General features: G+C 39.6%; 1 protein-coding gene across 4 annotated transcripts in view; it reads right to left on the bottom strand.

The window, feature by feature from the left end:
• NCOA7 (nuclear receptor coactivator 7) overlaps positions 1-6,219 on the bottom strand; it is a 118,492-nt gene extending 112,273 nt beyond the window's left edge. For 2 of the 4 annotated variants that reach the window (XM_019729480.2, XM_019729483.2), the window contains exon 1: positions 5,279-5,884. The gene's annotated coding sequence lies outside the window, so the exon portion shown is untranslated. Of the gene's footprint in view, positions 1-5,278; positions 5,885-6,002 lie in introns of those variants that run through there. The other 2 variants (XM_074333541.1, XM_019729481.2) reach the window with 2 other exon arrangements.
• Between the last annotated feature and the right edge of the window lie 7,399 nt (positions 6,220-13,618).

The raw sequence follows: 13,618 nt of genomic DNA, 5'->3' as shown, positions 1-13,618 counted from the left end.
AAAGAAAATGATACAGACATGTATTCTACTGAGGTGGAGGGATAGAAGACGGAGAGATAGAAGATGAAGGTTAAATAAAAGCTTTACCCTTGGGCTTTTTTTGGACCAATCTTAAGATACATGCTATCCAAAATCACAGTTAATTTGTACTAGAAAGGCAATTTTACTAGTTGTGAGAAATGCCTGTTCCCAGTATGGAAGCCTACTCAGGACACTAAATTACATGTGGAAGGCTCCATGAGTTTATGGACTCTCAGCTAAGAATGGCCCCTAGAAACGACACCTGAGTGTGGCTCGCTAATGAAAATAGGAGGACAGAGTATTCCAAGTAGAGGGAATAGCATGGAGAAGAAAAGTCACATGCTATGCATGCACAGGAAGTGACAATCAGTTTTTATATTACTAAAATAAATATTCTTAATTTGGGGTCCGTAAACAAGGGTATGTAGGCAAAAGGGTGCATGTGGTGTGCGATGAGACCATGAACTTTCAGATTTTTTGAAGGGTCCATGATTTGGCGGGGGTGGGACGGGTGAGTTAAGAACAACTGTGGGCCATATGCAGGACAGGAAGGGGCAGAGGGCACGAAATGAAGTCCTCAGGGCCCGGCCCAAGAACTGAGCTAAGATTCACGGCGGGCTCCTTCTTGTGTAGGATGAGGAACTTTTAGGTTTGAAAAGGGACATTAGAAAGAAGACTGGCTGCAATGTGGGGGAAAGTATAATTCAGGCAACAGTCCAAAGCATCTGAGGAGACAAACAAGACTAGTGGGGATGGAGAAAGGAGAATTATAGAAAGGGTTAGGAAATAAGATGAGCAAGCTGAATGTTCCTATTTGCTTGTATATGCATAAAATGTCACTGGAGAATTCTCAATTAACCAAAAATACCAGGAAAAGCAGGTAACTAGGGAAAGAAGATGAGAAGGAATCCTTTTACTGTATACCCATCTGTACCTTTTGAATCACATGAAGGTACTACTTACTATAAAATTAATTTTTTTAAGAAAAGGACATGAGATGTCTTTCGGAATGAGATGCCTCCATGTAAAAGTCTGCTCTCATCTCTCTCCAAATACTCTTTAACATTTCAAGTTGCACTTTTGAATTCAGATTATTTTCACTCCAAAGGCTCCTGGATTACACCCAGGACTGACCCTTTTGAACAGCCAATCTCTCTGTTGACCTGGGTGATAAATATGTCAAACTCACTTGGCACCATATAGATGTAAGCAACTATTTACCTGGTTAAATTCGACCAACTTAACAGGTAGTTGTCAAAACACCAGAATGAAGAAAGTCTGGACAATTAACCAGGGAGCTTAATCATTTAAATTTTATGGTAAATAAGAGAGGCTCAAAGAAGAATCTATATCTGATTTATTAAAACAAAGATGAATCAAATAAATTACTGATGTGAAAGAGGTCAGATATGATGTCCAGTGGTTAGTGTTAAGCCAGTTTAAGCTAGCCTATTGGCTAAAAACGATTTTTTTATTATTATATGGAATGAATCTTCTGTTCAGCCTAATGTAGCATATAAGGCAGGTACTCTAGAAATAACTGGCTTAAATTGAATGGTTTTACCAATTTTAAATTAGTGGTAAGTGGACATAAATATCATAATTAAAAAATAAGTACAATTTAGTTTTACAAAACTATTTAACATTGTTTTCCATTTGGCTGTATCAGCTCAAATATACTAAACTTGCAATACTTGTTCAAAACGTATTTAATGGAACTGATTAAACTTGTTAATCAAAAACATAGTGTGTCCAGAGATCAATTTTGAAAATGTTTTCATTTATTTGGTTTTACATTTTATATTTTGCCTTGTTCCACAAAGGATATGACTCAGCTTAAAATAATAAATTCAATAAAGTGGGAAAATTTAATTAGATAAAAATCAGAATCAAGAAAAACAAGGTAAAACAGATGCTCAAAACCAAAAGGAAAGTTAGAACATCAAAATTAAGGTCATAGGTTTTTATAGGATTATTAAAATTGAGTTGCAAATTTGACTGTGCCTTTCCTTATTGCCAAATCAGAAAGGGAAATATAATCAATTATCTGATCTAGTTTTGCATGATGAAAAAAAGACACAACAATTGTTTTGTGTTTAGGGGAAGTAAAGCTTTTCTTTGGCATGTAGAACTGAATGGAATTTCTTGCACAGGTCTTCAGGAGCTGTAGAAGGGACCAAGATCTTAATAACCACATTTCTTAAATCACATAACCATAGGTTTCTTGTGACTCTATTAATAGAATCCCTCAGTGTGAGAGCACAAAAGGGTGTGTGTTGGGTGGTGGCGGGGAGTTGCAAAGGATGCAAAACAAAGGATTCAAAGTATATAGTTTCTGAAGATCTGGCTAGACTCCTGGTCTAACACCTAGAATCGGAAAGGGTAGATATCATCATGGCTTTTGTTCTGCCAGCCCTCTGGAAACATCATTTCTCTCAATTAAGCTTCTGATCAAATGTATGAGCAGACAATGCATATTTTCTGGTATGGGCAGAAACAAAGGCATTCTATACCACTGTTGAGGGGAGATTAGTACACAACAATTATTCTTCAACCACCAACCAGTTCCCTATATTTGAAATTCAATGTTATATAAATTTTCTTTTCTATTCGTTTTCTGCAACCGTAATAAATTTGGTTCCAACATATGCGTACTGAATGAATCCTATTAGATGTAAACCACAATAACACATATTTGGACTGGGGTAAAAAAGGCTGGGATAAAAAAATTACACCAAGATAAAAAAGGACGATAAATAACATTTAGCAAGGAAGAGATAGAGGGTTTGACAATAAAACCTTAGGAAAGATATAAAAAGATAAGATAAAGCCAGGTCTTGGATCTGCAGTCCAGTGGAGCAGGTGGAGCACTGGGGGCTCACCCAACAGGACCCAGGTAGTGATCCACCCAATAGCAGAGGCACTTAAATGCAGGGTATTTAAATGCAGGACACACACAGAAAAATGCCTCTTCCATTCTGAGATTAGGAAGCAGCTCTTATTTGACTGATCTCAAGGCCAAGTGTACCAGCACAGTTCAAATGCTCAACTTCTATTTGTCAAATGAACAAATAAATGTTTACTATCTGCAACAAAGTAAAAAGAATTTACTGTAGCCACAGGGGAGGGCTCTTCTGAGAATTTTAAAGTGAGCAAGGAAAAACAAAGTAAATTGACTGCTCAATATCCTTGAATACAAATTTAAGATGTGTAAAATGTAATTATCTTTATTTCATGAGGGAATTTTTGCTTGTTTCAATGAATCAACCATAACATATTTTTCATAAGTACCCTCCCACTGTTGGTTCCCCAATCTTACCACCTTTTACATAAAGTGTTATTTCCTCACCATCAGAATAAACGATGATGGCTTAACATAATTTTGTGAAAATCAGTCTTTTGGGTAATATGTATCATTTTAAGAGATATCAAAATAACAAAAAAGAAGAAAGACAACAAATGACACCCAGATAAGTTTTGGATCTGGGATCCCAGATATCTGGGATCATACCCAGATAATTTTGTTAAAGTGACTGAAAAGAGGTTAATACTGTCTCATGAAACTTACATAAGAGGAAAATAAAAACAAAATCAAAACAGGAAATATCACAGTGCAAAAAATAAAGCAGTGAAATGTGTTGCAGTTGTCCTTGATTTTTTTCATGATACAATTTAAAAGCAAAAAGGCACTGAAATCTTCCAAACCCCATTATTTCACAACCACCCCTGGTTGTTAAACTTGGAAATTGGCATACTTATACACCCAGGAAAATCCATACAGTCGAAAATGTATACCTATACCATATATTTTGAATCATTTAGGAATCACAGATACTGCTATATGCTTTGTTTTTACCGTTCCCTGTAATAAAATGAATTATAATTAGATCAACCACAAATCAACTCTAAAACAAGTGAATATATCACTTATTAACCCAATCACTATTACCTCTGGAGTAACTTAGAATTTTATTTTAAACACCAATCATACCTTTTGGTATTATGCTTGTGTTTGAGAATTTAACTGAAATAAGTTTGACTACCAATGAGACTGGAAAATTTGCAAATGTCAAAATTCAAACTTCGATGTTAAGATAACCACATTTGACTATTTACACAAAGAAGCAATTTTTAAAACCAAGTTAAACCTTCAAGGCCACAAGACCAAATACATTTTAATACTGAGCTGTCTTTAGATAAAACTTTAACCAGTTCATTCAACAAATAAGCGCCCAATTTTTATCAGATGTAGGGATTACAGGATTGAATACGACGAGGGCTCTGTCCTCCTGGACTTTACTCTGGCTCGTTTTCCAAAGCTCTAAACCTTAATAAGTTAAAAGAAAATTGGAACCCACAATGGTCTACTTTCCAAAACTCTAAACCTTGTTGCTTGAAATATGAAATTTAAAATGATAACCTGTTAAAAGATAATCTTGCCAAAAGCTCTGATATATGAAGTTTACACTTGGGGGGGGAAGCAAAAATTCATAACCAGTTTCTCAGAAACAAACCGTAACACCTAGTTGGAAGCGAGGCTGTGCCCAAGGCTGCCTCTGCTGGCCGACTCAGTGCATCGGTCCAGCAGATTCTCAACTCGCGACACCTGTATCAAACTTGCCACTCGTAAACACATCCCTTCACAGAAGCAGGAGGCTCCCAAGTAGGCAACACGGGAATACCCCAGCTTCATGCATCTCCGGCATAATTTGACTTATAGAAAAACCTTCTCTAACTCGCCCTAAAATGATGACTGTAAAGGTTTGAGTCATCAATTTTACAAACCAGGCAGCCAGCTCTGAAATACACAAAAATCCACAGTGACTTTTATATGCCGCTAAAATAACGCTTTCCTTGTCTACACATTCAGCTAAAACAGGAAAAACGCATTTGCTCATGCAGCCGAAAAACTACGGTGACATATTTCTACCTGAGCTGCTGAAAAAGTCTCCCTCGAACCCCCAAATTAAACCACACGTCAATATACCCTACCCACCCGGGCCCACACCCCGCTGGAGCCCAGGAGGTGGGCGGGGAAGGGTCAAGTTCTCTTCCGCCACCGCTCGGCCACCAGATGCTCAAAAAGGGGTTGACAGGTTAACCGCTGGCTGTGCCTAGCGCCATTAGCACATCTGCGAGCGCTCCAGCGACCCGCGCGGAAGGCAAGTTTGGCGGGTCCCAGCCCCCGGCCCCCGCCTCTCCCCAGTTGCAGCATCAGCTGCAGGCGGCAGCTAGGGCTGGTCTCTGCTTCACCCACCTGCCTACAGGGCGGGGACGCCGGCTCCTCCGGTCCGCGAGAAGGGGCTCTGGCGCACGCATTTCTGGGAGAAGTGGCCTCTGCTGCTCGGCGCTCCAGAGAGCATCCTATCTAGGATGGGTGGAAGGAGGGGGGTCACGGAGGGGGACTGTACACCCAGGAGTAGCAGGGCCAGGAGGGAGGAGCGCCGAGGCGCGCGTCCCCGGGACTGGCGCCTGGAGCTGGTGAAGGCGGCCGCTGCCGGGACTCCTCAGGCCTCTCCCCACGAGCGGCCGCACCTCTCCAACCCTGCAGCTTCGCCCGCGGGTAAGGGCATCCGCTGCCACAGACTCACTGGCCCGGCCGGAGGCGGGGATCTGTGGCTGGCGCGCGACGCGATGCAGACGCCCGCCTCTAGCTCCGCCCGGCCCGCGCCACGCTGGGCGCCCCTCCGCAGTGGCGGGGGCCGGGGATCGCGGAGGCCGGGCTCGGGGGCTCAGGCTGCAACTGCAGCATCCTCCTCGCCCCGGCGACCTCCGAGCTGAGAGCCTGGGCACCCCCGCCACTCCCAGCCGCTGCAGTCTCCGCTGCCCCCGCACAGCCTCAGCCCCGACCCCGCGGCTCCGCCCCGGAGAGCTGCGCGCGCGGCCTCCGCAGGCCTCGGCCCATAATGACGCCTCCCTAGAGCGAGCTCGCTGCTAACCCGGCGGCCCGACGCTTGTGGCGGAGCCTGGGAGACTCTTACCTCGACGCGGGCCGCATCCCCGGCAGCTTGCCTGCAATGGACACCACTCTTCGAGAGAAGTAAAGCTTTGAAAGCAGAGATGGAGTGTCTCCTCAAGCTTTAAAGCCTTGAGTTTCCTTCCAGCTCGGGACCAGTAAATTCATCCTTCTGTCCTTTCCGGCGTTGTGTTTAGCAAAAGGGCCCACCATCTCCTCCCCCTCTTGCTGCCGTCCCTAGTAACAGCATCCCGGATGCTGCCAAATTGCAATCATTACAGCAATAGGGAAGTAGCAATTGGGCCCGACTCTTGGCAGAGACCTAGCTGGGAAGATTTGCACCAGCAGCGGGGCTGTGCCTGTGGGCTTCCCATCCCCATTTGGGTGCTGTTCCCTCTGCGGTCCCCTGACCAGCACTGAAAGATGATTTTAGATTTTAAAATCATAAAAGCACTCACCAAATAACTGAAAGCAGATAAGTTTCTCTGGACATCTCAAACCATGTTCTTCTGGTTCAGTGAAATCAGCTCTTTATATTTAGGAGACTAATTTTCCCTTGAAAATAATTTGCAAATAACACAATACCTAAAGAAACAAGAGAAAAACACCTAATTTTTCACATGGAAACCATAAAAATGTAAACCTGAGGTCCAATTTTATACATGCTCAGTGCCGAATTGGGCGATTATTCCATATTTTGCAAGATAGTGTAACATAACCAGTGCCGCTGAAATCCCAAAGCCACCATGGTTAATTGCTTTGCTCGGACTTCCACGAGAGGCTGTTACAGCAGAAACAGCATCAACAACCCGAAGGCCGCTATCTAGTGTGCCTGTGTGTGGTCTCTGACACACCAGTGTTATCAGACCAGCAGCAGGCTCTGCCTGGAGTTTTCTTCTGTGGGTAAGGGTAATCCTCACAGCCAAATCCTTGTCGCTTTGCAATGCTGGTCGTGACACTGGAGAGGGAACAGCACCCAAATGGGGATGGCAAGCCCACAGGCACTGCCCTGCTGCTGGTGCAAATCTTCCTAGCTAGGTCTCTGCCAAGAGTCGGCCTAGAGGGCCCAATTGCTACGTCCCAAATTGCTGTAGATTGCAATTTGGCTGCATCCAAGATGCTTTACAACAGAAGGGAGCAGGAGAGGGAGGAGACGGTTAGCCCCTTTGTGAAACGTTAACACTGGAAAGAATTTACTGTGGCCAGTGTTTAATAAAAAATAAAAATAAATAGGCATACGAAAAAACATGTTGCATCGCAGTACAAATTGTGAAAAAATCTCTGAGACTTTGAAATTAGTTCCTTTAAGCAAAGTGGTGGTCCAGGGCGGAGCAGGGGAGGAGCCTCACTGCGCTGTGTTCAGGGAACTTGAGCCCATGACTTGGCCACCTGCCAGGTCTCTGAGAAATCTAGAACCCTAGTTTATTTTCAAAAGATACATATTATTCATGATATTTTGCCCAAATTCGGAATAACTCGGTTGTAGGAATGGGTGTGTGTGTGAGTACAGTATCTGATGCATAGTGACAGGATGAAGTCAATGAGAAGTTGGCAATTGTTTAATAAAATTCATAGAGATCTGCGGTAGAATGTAGTTTCTGTGGGAAATGTTCATGGAGTTCCAGTTCTTGACCGTTTCCATCATTTCTCAACCAAGAATCCCCTTTGTTTTTATCTCTATGGACCTCATGCTTTATCAGGAAACAAACTAAGTAGTGATCTTTTTTATTAGCCAAGGATAGAACTGTGTATGTATTTTAAAAGTAGTAACCATCGATTATAAAATGTTTGCCAGCTTTTTGAAAACATTGTGTGTAATCTAAGGATGCTCTTTATTATCTTCATGAACACTTCTAGGATTGCATGCTGTATTATATGCGTATTATAACATTTATTACAGTGGAAGTCCCAGTATAATAAAGATTTGTGCTCCCCAGTTTGGGGATGGTGGTGGAAAATTCCTCCTTAAAGAATCTATTTCATTAATTCATTCTATTTCATTAACTTGGCATTCATTGATTTGCCTAAGCCTTGTCTTTATAGAGAAATCTGAAGAAATTTCCTTATTCTCTAGATCTGTGCTGTCCAATACAATACTCACTGGCCACATGTGGCCATTTAAGTTTAATTTAATTAAAAATATTTTTAGGGGGGAGGGGGGTTCACACAGTGTGAGGGATATAAATGAGAAACATCTAAGTTTTGCTTTGTCTTGTGCACCTGAAACTAATAATAATAAAAAAATATTTTTATATTCCACTAGCCATCTTTCAAGTGCTAAAGAGCCACACATGGCTAGTGACTGTTCTTTTGGACAGCACAAAATAGAAGATTTCTATTATTGCAGAAAATTCTTCTGGACAGTGCTGCTCTAAATGAAATTTTAGTTGGGAGATAAGATATAATACATAAAATAATTTGGGAAATCTTAGTATCCTACAGATCAAACCTCATTAGAATGTGTACTTCTTAAAAACATGGTAATATCTAAGAATTCAGGCTCTGGCTTCAGGCTGCATTTCCACCACACACTGACCTTGGGTAAATTATGTCACCCCTGTTGCTTTCTTTGTAAAAGCAGGGTATCAACTTTACAGGGTGGACATAGGATTAAGTGAGATAATCCATGAAAGATGCTTAGACTAAGGTCTAGAACATGACCTTCAAGAAAAGTTAGCTATTACTATCACTATGCATTATTTTAATAAAGGTTTTCTGTTTTAAAAAAATTGTATCCCTAATACCTCTCATTGTACTACCTGGCTAATAGAAGGTACTTGGTAATTGCTGAGTTAACAAAATAATTATAATGCTACACTGATTTTATGGATACGAGGCCCTCTGTTAAACATGAAAACTGACCTTTCTATCTCTGTTGAAGGGTAGACGCCATTGTAGGACAATTTAGGTAGAACTGTCATCTCACTTTTTCTGGGGTAAAGAACCCTGTATGATGAGACTTTGGGGTAGACGTAGAGAAGCAGGGATCCTTCAGCTCTTAGAGGAAGGAAAGAGAGGTCACTTCACTTGCCGTGCTCTTTGTTGCTCCACACAATAAGAATTGGACCAGTGGGAGGCAAGTGGATCCCCGTGGTCAGGGAAACAGGTGTTCTCCCAAGCCACTTGTGTAGGAATTCCACAACTTCAGGAAACATCAAACAATAGTGCAAATAACAAACTGTTATTGCAAATGTGTCCAGTATTTTTCTTACATTTCCATCTAAATATAATTTTGTAATGAAGAAGTGTGGTTAGTATGTCTGTTTTTAAACACAACTCTAACCTCTCATTGTACTGGAATTCCAGGAACACTGGCAAAGGTGGCTCTAACACTTTGCCAAAATGAAAGGTTTCCTGCATAAGTAAAGAGCTCACAACCACTGAAGGTATTAAAACTTCTCTGGAAGTTTTCTCTGTAGAGGTGTTGGAGAGGAGGTTTGTGCATTGGATAATGTGTTTAGTCTACTAGCACCAGAAGTTCACTCTTCAATCGCAGTCTCTCCTTTTTCTAGCACAGAGAAACACCTCCTTTCCCACACCTGATTTGGGCTGGTTGACAGAAGAGTTCCATAGGAGGTAAATACTGATGATAGCTGTGGAGGTCTGTGAGCAGCCATCCTGAACCTAAAGAGGCAGAATAGAGTTCACTCTTTAATAGTGTTGAAGGCAGTGGCTCATTTTCACAACTGGGGCTATTGGTTTAGCACTTTATAGATACCACCCTGAGTTTCGAGAATGTACATGGGTCCTTTTGTGAATAGGCCTGGGTTTGGTGCTTCTCTTGGCTTGTTATAAAGTCTAAAGAGGAGTTAGAAATCTTGTCATTTAAAAGGAGGAGACTGCCAGAGTATATTGAGAAAGAAATACTGACGTATATAGAAATGGATTGCTGTCTGGGTGCCTGTCAGCATATACATCTTTGGCCAATTATTTAGATTAAGCCCAATAAATTTGCCCGTTTCTTTCATTCACAGTTAATTTAAAAATATCTGCTCTGGGATAGCTTCTGCTGTCTTATTTCTGCTAAAAATAGTCTCTTCAATAGCTTGAGAATTCATTATATATTTTTAACATTTTCTGAAAAATGAATAAGCTGGTGCTAAAACATTGGTACTAAGATATAATTTAAAATTCTGAGATGAATCCCTAAAATCAAAGTGAAATTAAGTGGTGGGGATGGTTGGGTTTATTGGGTGAAAGAAATTTACAGTGCTGAAAAGGAAATTTTTCAAAGGAAATAATTATAGATGCATAAAAAGTTGCAAAAAATGTGCAGGAAAGTCCTGGGTTTCCCCCACCCCCACCACCCCAGTTGTCCCCTAATCTTGCATCTTGCATCACTACAGTACAATATCAAAACCAAAAGATAGACATTGATACAATCTCTAGAGCTTATTCACCAGTTTTACATACACTCGTGTGTGTGTGTGTGTGTGTGTGTGTGTGTTTCTATACAATTTTATCATCTGTATAGATTCTTCTACAACCACCACCACCACCACCACCACCATAAGACACAGGACTATTCATTCGATCACTGCAAAGTTCCCACCACCTACCCCTTTACACTCACATCCATCCTCTGCTCCAATATGTCTAATTTCTGTCAATCACTAATCTGTTTCCATCTCTATAATTTTAAAAATACCTAAACAGAATCATACAGTATGTAACCTTTTGGATTGGCTTTTTTCCCCCCACTCAACATAATTCCTTTGGGATCCATCCAAGCTGTTACATGTATCAATAGTTCCTTTTTTTGATAAATATTCCATGGTATGGATGTACCACAGTTTTTTCACCCATTGAAGGACATTTTGATTGTTTCTAGTTTGGGGGTATTATGAATAAAGCTGCTATAAATATTTGTGTGAACACGTTTTCGTTTCTCTGGGATAAGTACCTAAGTATATGATTGCTGGTCATAGTGGTAAGTGCATGTTTAGTTTTATAAGAAACTGCCAAACTGTTTTCCAGGGTGGCTGCACCATTTTACATTCCATCAGCAAAGTATGTGTGATGACAGATGAGTTTTTAATCTAGTAAATAAACTTTTTTTAGTATAGCCGTACATTTCTCTTACTATCCACTACTCTACTCTACTGAAATTGCTTGTTTACTTGAACACTATCAGACTAAGCTTCAAGGTCAGGGATCCTGTTTTGTTCACCTTGATGTCTTTGGTGGCTAACATAGTGCTTGACACATACTAGATAGTCAATAAATATTTACGCAGTGAATGAACAAATTAATGAGCAGAAGAAGAATAGCTGAGTCAGGTTGAAATCAAATTGAAAAATAAAATTGTCAGTAAATTATAATTTTAATTGAATTTGAATTGGATGCAATGCTCTTTCTTCCAATATATAATGACAATTTTCAAATCAGATATTGACACTCTTGTGGGCAAACTAATAAAAACTAAATGCTAAATTAGGGTCCAAAGTTATTTGTTGTAGTACTTTGGTAACAGCAAAAGATTGGAAACAATCTAAGTGACTAATGATATGAAACTGCTTTAATAAAATATCTGTACACTAGAATACAATGCAGTTATTAAAAATAATAAGAAAACTCTTCATGTAAAGAACAGACATCCTTCAAAAGATATTAATTTTAAAAAGTTACAGAAGACTATGTAGGGTATGCACCTCTTTGTGTAAAAATTTTAAGAAAGATGTATGCATTATGATGTTAATTGTCTCTAAGTAAATCTATAAACTACAGGGTATGCCTGGACCATCTTGTGTAAGAAAGTAAAGAAGTGCTCAAAAAATTTATAGGAACATGTCAAAGAATACAGAAACCAGCTTAAAGAGACTCCTGGCCAAATTTGGGACAATTTAAGTATTAAATGAATAATAACAGCAAAAGATTATAACACATTGAATAAAAACACAAAAACAGAAAAAGGCTATGAGTCCAAACTGATTTTAAAAATGAAATAGAGAATAAAAAGAGGGAGGAGAGAAAGGAAAGTTCTTTCTTTACATGAGAATGAAAAAATTAAAATAGCACCATTTTGTAGTCACCATAGTAATAATTGATTCAGGCAAGTATCAGTGAATGGAAAACCACTGGGTTTGAATGTTTGAAAATATTCATACATTCTCAAAGTATTACTTCCATGGGTAATATTTACTTTTTTTCAATTCTTGTTCATTACAAGTGTAAGAGGTAATTTTACAATGCAGAAATATGGCAGACCCCTTAACCAAATGATCCAATGTATTGTATTAGTTTCCTATTGCTGCTGTGAAAAATTACCACAAACTTAGTGGCTTAAAACAATACAAATTTATCATCTTCTAGTTCTGCAGTCCTAAAGTCTGACACCCATCCCACCAAGCTAAAATCTAGGTGTTGGCAGGGCTAGCTATTTTTGGCAGGCTCTAGGGGAGAATCTGTGCCCTTGCCTTTTCCAGCTTCTAGGACCACCTGCATTCCTTGGCTCAGGGTCCCCTTCCAACATTCTCATAGCCGTCAAGGGCCGTTTGAGTCTTCCTCAGATCACACATCACTGGGACACTGACTCTCCTGCCTCGCTCCTTCACTTAAAAGAACCATTGTGATGATTTTGGGCCCACCCACATAATCCAGGACAATCTCTTCTATCTCAAAATCCTTAATTTAATCACATCTGCAAAGTTCCTATTGCCATGTGAAGTAACATTCATGGTTCTGGAGATTAGGACAGGGACATCTCCCTGGGGACTGTGATTCTGCCTATCTTATTTACATTACAGATACTGCCATGCGTCAGCATTTATGCACATTCTGATGTAATGTGATGAAAAGGACACATCACTTAAGATTTTTTTCTAAACAAAAGAAATATGGATTTAAATTGAGGAATTTTCTGAAACAACTGTCCTCCACTATTCAAAAAGGTCAGTGTTAAAAAGAAGAGGGAGAGGGGGAAGAGGAGAGAGAGGAGGAGAAGAAGATTGGGGAATTATTCCAGATTAAAGGAAGGAGAGTACAGAAATGTGACAACTAAATGCAACGTATAATCCTTGAGTGAATCCTGGATATAAAGAAAAAGTATAAAAAAATGTTATAAGGACAAATGGCAAATTTGATTGTTAATTGTATAATAAATAATAATACTATATTAAATTTAAATTCCCTAAGGGTGATAATTGTATTGCTTGTTCTTAGGAAATATATGATAAAGTATTTAGAAGTAAAGTATCATCATGTCTGCAACTAACCTCAAATGGCTCAGAAAAAAAGATGGAGAGAAAAAAAATATGGCAAAATACTGTAGTAACGACTGGTGAATCTAGATCAGTAATGTAAAATAGAAACATAATGCAAGCCACATATATAATTTTAAATACTGTTTTCTATAGTAGCTACATTTAAAAAAGTAAAAAGAAAGTGAAATTAATTTTAATAATATTTTAACCCAATCTATTCAATTATCATTTAAAATGTAATCAATGTAAAAATCATTGAGATACTTTACATTCTTTTTTTCCCATTCAACACTTACAGAACATCTAAATTTGTACTAGCCACATTTCGATACATAATAACCACATGTTGCTAGTGCTACTAAGTTGGCTAGCACAGGTCTAGATGAAAGGTATATGCGTGTTCATTGTCCTATACTGGCAATTGTCTGTAGGTTTGGAA

This window comes from Rhinolophus sinicus, linkage group LG05 (genome assembly GCF_036562045.2).
Source record: "Rhinolophus sinicus isolate RSC01 linkage group LG05, ASM3656204v1, whole genome shotgun sequence".
Lineage (NCBI taxonomy): Eukaryota > Metazoa > Chordata > Mammalia > Chiroptera > Rhinolophidae > Rhinolophus > Rhinolophus sinicus.
This window is presented reverse-complemented; position numbering and strand designations above follow the sequence as displayed.